Below are 5,473 nucleotides of genomic sequence, written 5' to 3'. Positions count from 1 at the left end.
ATTGTGTAAAGCACATTTGTACATTCATTACCCTCATCATTCTCAAAACATTTGCTCTCCACTTAAGCCCCTGGCATCAGCTCCTCATTTTTCCCCTCCCTCCCCTTCCCCCCTCCCTCATGAACCCTTGATAATTTATAAATTATTATTTTTTCATATCTTGCTCTGTCCCACGTCTCCCTTCACTCACTTTTCTGTTGTCTGTCCCCCAGGGAGGAGGTCACATGTAGGTCCTTGTAATTGGTTCCCCCTTTCTAACCCATCGTCCCTCTGCCCTCCCAGTATCACCACTCACACTCCTGGTCCTGAGGGGATCATCCGCCCTGGATTCTCTGTTTCCAGTTCCTATATGTACCAGTGTACATCCTCTGGTCTAGCCACACTTGCAAGGTAGGATTCGGATCATGACAGTGGGTGTGGGGTGGGGGTGGAGGAAGCATTTAGGAACTAGAGGAAAGTTGTATTTTTCATCATTGCTACATTGCACCCTGACTGGCTTGTCTCCTCCCAGAGACCCTTCTGTAAGGGATGTCCAGTGGCCTACAAATGGGCTTTGGGTCTTTACTCCGTACTCCCCGTCCCCATTCATTCTTAAAGGGGATGAAGGAGTGGAATCAGGAAGTGACATTTGGAGGACTGGAGAGTGTGCCTGCGGCAGGTGTTGTGGGGGCTTAGTGTGGCTTAAAGGGCAGGAAGGGACTCTGTGTACCTTTGCTACCTTCTGCCTTTCTTTCCTTGGGGTGCGGTGAGAAATTGGGAGTGAGGAGAGTAAACCAAGGTACGGAAAAAAATAAGGGAGAGAACACCATTTAAGAGAGGGTCCTTGAGAAGGTTCGGTACTTTGGCTGTCGACTCTTTGTAGAAGGTCAAAGGCGAGTCACTTGAAGGGGGAGACAGACGTCTTGATTTCCAGGTCCATGGGAACTACGTATGGGGTTGTCACCATGAGGAACCAGCCTTTGGTGGTGACAGCGAGGCACGACGCGAGGAGCCATTGTAACGGTACAGATTAAAAACCAGCACTAACCTCTGCCAATCACGGTTATGGAGAATACCAGAGGGCCAGGCCAGGGAGCTCCCCTGTCCCCCGTGGAGCCACTGAAAAACTGGGCACTTCCCAAAGGCCTTTACCAATGGACTTGGCTCTTGGCACAAGCTCTAAGGATTTCTCTGGACCCACTAGCATCACTTAGCTTATACTGCCCACCTCTCAAAAGGTTTCTGTATGTCCATGATGCTTGTTGTTGACGTTAGGTGCCTCGCCGTCAGTTCTGGCTCACAGAATGAAACACTGCCCAGTCCTGCGCCGTCCTCACCACTGGCCGTATGACTGACTCCATCGATGCAGCCAGCCGGTCAGTCCATCTGATCAAAGGGCTTCCTCTTTTTCGCTGCCCTGCTACTTTCCCAAGCATGGTGTCCTTTTCCAGGGACTGGCCACTCTGGGATGTCCAATGATGTTTACACGCTGCAATTATCTTGTGATTTTTGTTCTAAATGCTCTCTGCTCCCGAAAATCAAGGATCGGCACTTACAAATGAGTTTACAATACCTTAAAAAAGATGTTGCTTTGTTTTTTTGTTTTGTTGTTGTTTTAAGTCATGGTTTCCTGTGTGGGTAATTAGAACCTCTCTCTCTCTCTGTCTTATTTTTTTTTCACTGTGAACATCAGGTTCAAGGAATGTAAATTTACCTGACTTGCTTCTCAAAAGGCAAGGTTTCACCCCTGTAAGGCAGCCAAGCAAAGGAGCGCAGACCCCCAGGTTCAGAATTCAAAGGAAATCAATCTAGTTCTGAAAAGAACCCCCAAATGAGGAAGAATGAAAATGAAACAGAAATTTGGCGCACCTGTCACGTGACAGCTATGCTTTCTCTGGCTCCTGCTGAGCACGGATTCTGACGCTGCTTTGTGGCAAGAGCTGGTCGGAACTTCCAGTCTTTTCTGGGCCACCAGCCTTCCTGGCTCTCTCTACATGGAGATGCCTGAAGGAATTGTCTCTTTAAGAAAAGCCTTCGCTGCCTTTCCCAAAGCTTATTTTTCGCCAATAGTGGGCAACCAGCGAGGTCTTTGTCCACAGCCATTACATAATCCCTCCAGGAAATGCTGTGACCGTGTCTGGTTGATGAAATGGAAACCCCAGCACGGTGACCTTTCTCCCGGGATCCTAGGAGGGACTGTCTGCTTCGCTGGGCAATCGCCCTTCTTCCACCCAGGATTCCGTTCTAAAGATCTTTTCCTTGCTTGGGGCTAGGCTAGGAGGCACAAGAGGTCGCAGACATTGTGACGCCCCCTCTCCTTCTTTCTTTTCATACCATTTTAACCTAATATTTCCACAAGGTAGACGTGGACATGCACTGCATGGTTAAATGGGGTTGTGCCAACAAATGCGAGCCTCGTCTTTGCCCCGAGGAGGCACCGGTGTGAATGACGCAATGCCAGGCGAGAGGAACAGGTCTTGCCCATCGTCCTTCTCTGCCCGTCCTGTTGGGATTTCCGATTGCTGTTTTAGGTCGGGGGTGCTGTGCTAGGCGTCCCTATTTTCTAAGTTACCTTTTCCCTCCCATCGCCAGGCCCCTTCTCTTAGATGCCCTAGATGTTAACGTGCTTCTTTTTGTGAGAGACATAGAAAATGGGTGTTATGGTTCATGCAAAATGTATTAAGCATGTTAATTTCATATGTACACACAAAGCCGCAGAGTGGATCACACACACACACACACACACACACACACACACACACACACACACACACACACACACCCTGCTTCTAGGGATTGTTGCTTTAGGAGCGATTCTCCCGCTAGTCACGATAGCAATGACTCAGAGTGAGCACGTCCTTTGAAATGACAAGGGAATCTGTGTGTCCTTGAAAGTTTGAATTCCTGCAAGAGTCCTCAAAACTAGAGAAGCAAAGAGCTGGGGGTAGCTGTTTATTTGTGACTAATGAATGAACTATATTCTCTTCAAAGCACAAAGAAGACAAGTTGTGTCTGGAATCTTGAAAGGGTCAGAATGTTCTAGGCCAGGCTGTCTAAGTCCTGAGCCGTGCACCTGCGCTATGAGAGTGCGCAGAGAAGTTCACTTCCGCGAGATGGACCCACAGCGTTTCCCGCGATTGCTTCCCTTACCTTTATATGGACGGTGAGATGCAAACCAGTGCGCTTTAAAGCACCAGGGAGGCTCCCTGCCTTCCTCTGAAACCAGAGGTGGCATCTTCCAGGAGGAGCTTGCTTTCCGACCACAGCAGACAGGTGGGATCTTTTCAGAGGCTTCTCAACAATTCCCCTGGACACCAGTGCATGCAGGAATTAATGCACAAGGGAAGCTTCCAGGCATTACAGCAAGGATCGGAGACACAAAATCAGAAATTAAGATCCTGAGCATAAGTGAGAATGACCTTCAGATTCTGGCCAAAGTACAGGCTCAATATCCAGGAATTCTATAAAATATGACGTTGGTAAACCAAGTGGTGAACAAATCGCCCAGTACAAAGACCTTGTAGCCAATACATCGAATCTTGAGGACTTCGTGTTTGGAAGGCGTAAGGAGACATCGTCTGAATATCAAAATAGAGCGATGGAGACAAAGAGCTTCAGAAGTGGGCTTTATTCATATGATTTAGAAGCTGTATTCTGTAAAGGAAATCCCAGCTACCCTGAAAATTTCCCATGCTCTCTTAGCGACGAACACTCCGATCTTAATCACTGTTGTGTCAGGAACCAGTGCCTGGTACAAGCTGTGGAAAAGGTATGACTCCCATTTCCCCAGGAGTGACCTCTGCCGTATGTCACATCATCTGGCTCACTCCTATCCTGGATAACGTGAGGATGAAATACACGTTGTGTTGGTCAGGGTGGGCTAGAGAAACAAGTTCAAAAACACTCATATGTGTATAAGAAAGAGCTTTATATAAAAGAGTAATTGTATATTAAGAAAACATCCCAGTCCAGTGCAGATCAAGTCCATAAGTCTGATATTAGCCCATGTTTCCATAGGTACATTACCGGTCTCTAAATTCCTCTTCAGATTCACACAACACATGCAATGTCACTGAGGGCAGGAAGATCACAGGCCAGTGAGTGAAAAGTCTTGTAGATCCAGTGGCAGTGAAAGCATCTCAGCACTGGCATAATGGGTCTCCACATGGCTTCTCCAGCTCCAGGGCTCTGGCTCCCTCAGCATAACTCTCCGTGGCCTGTCATTACGAATGTCTAGCAGAGTGTCTCCCGCCTCCAGGGAGGAATACAAGAATTCCCAGAATCCTCAGGAAAGGGCCATCCCCACACAGAGGCCTCATTGGCTCTGACGTGATGGACAGGCTAGTCTCCACCCCTTCTGTCCACCTTGGACATATCTGACTGTCTTAATGAGGGCAATGAAAATGGAGACTTGATTTTGGATTATTTTGACAGAAACCTGCAACTTTAACACAACAGCACCTATGACTCCCAAAGCAGGGATTGTGAAAGATTTACAATAGCCTGAATTTAGTGTAAAAAAAGATGGAAAGATGCTTTTTAACAATAATCTGAGTTTCATAGTGGTTGAGGCATAAATATGAATCAGATGAGTGTATTCAAAAATTTTATTTTGAATAATGTTGTTCAGCCATTTAATTTCATATTAAAATCAAAATTGCACTCTACAATGTTGTAAACAACATTGTCTCATATTTATAAAAATCTAGACATTTTTGAACATCATATGGAATTATATGTTGATATAGCTGGTCTTACCATGGCTCTAGGTGACAGCACCACAGAATAAATCACCAGGTGATTTGGAACAATGAGACAACTGTCACTGGTTTGTTGACTATAAAATCCCTTCACTTGCTGATGGTACTGAAGTTTTCTTGAATAGTAATACAGCATATGACTTTTGACACTTTGAATACTTAGAAAGTGTATGTTTAGTAATTTTCCCCCTTTTGTGAATAAATATTTGCCTTTGTAAAAGATTATGGAGTACAGGAATGCACATGAGATAGATTAAAAAATTGTAAAACTGTTACATTTTCTATTATTTATCACTGTTTGTTTGCTTGATCTACTAGCTACTGAGATATATATATATATATATTTGTATTAGTTTCCTAAGGCTGCTGGAAGAATTATCACAAACCTGTGGCTTAAACCATAGTCATTTATCTGCCATGGTTCTGAAGGTCCTGTTCTGAAAGCCTGGTGTTGGTAGGACCAAGCTCTGTCTGAAGGATCGATGGGAACTTTATCCTGGCTTCCTTCACCCTCTGGGAGGTCCCAAGTATATCTTGGCCTCTGATTGTATGACTTCAATCTCTATGGAGGTAGAAACCTCTTCTTCATATTGTCTTCTTCTCTGTGTGTGTCTTTTGCTTTTATTCCTTACAAGATTTTAGGATCTCATCGCAAGATCTTTAATGTAGTTATATCTACAAAGACTTCCTTTTCAAATAAGGTTACATTCATAGGTTTTGGTCCTATCTTTTTT

At 45.2% G+C, this 5,473-nt stretch overlaps 1 pseudogene; it reads left to right on the top strand.

Annotated features, from left to right (window-relative positions):
- The first annotated feature begins 944 nt into the window (after positions 1 to 944).
- On the top strand, positions 945 to 4,556 carry LOC142428133 (histamine N-methyltransferase pseudogene; annotated as a pseudogene).
- Positions 4,557 to 5,473: the final 917 nt, after the last annotated feature.

This window comes from Tenrec ecaudatus, chromosome 15 (assembly GCF_050624435.1).
Source record: "Tenrec ecaudatus isolate mTenEca1 chromosome 15, mTenEca1.hap1, whole genome shotgun sequence".
NCBI classification, from domain to species: Eukaryota; Metazoa; Chordata; class Mammalia; order Afrosoricida; family Tenrecidae; genus Tenrec; species Tenrec ecaudatus.
This window is presented reverse-complemented; position numbering and strand designations above follow the sequence as displayed.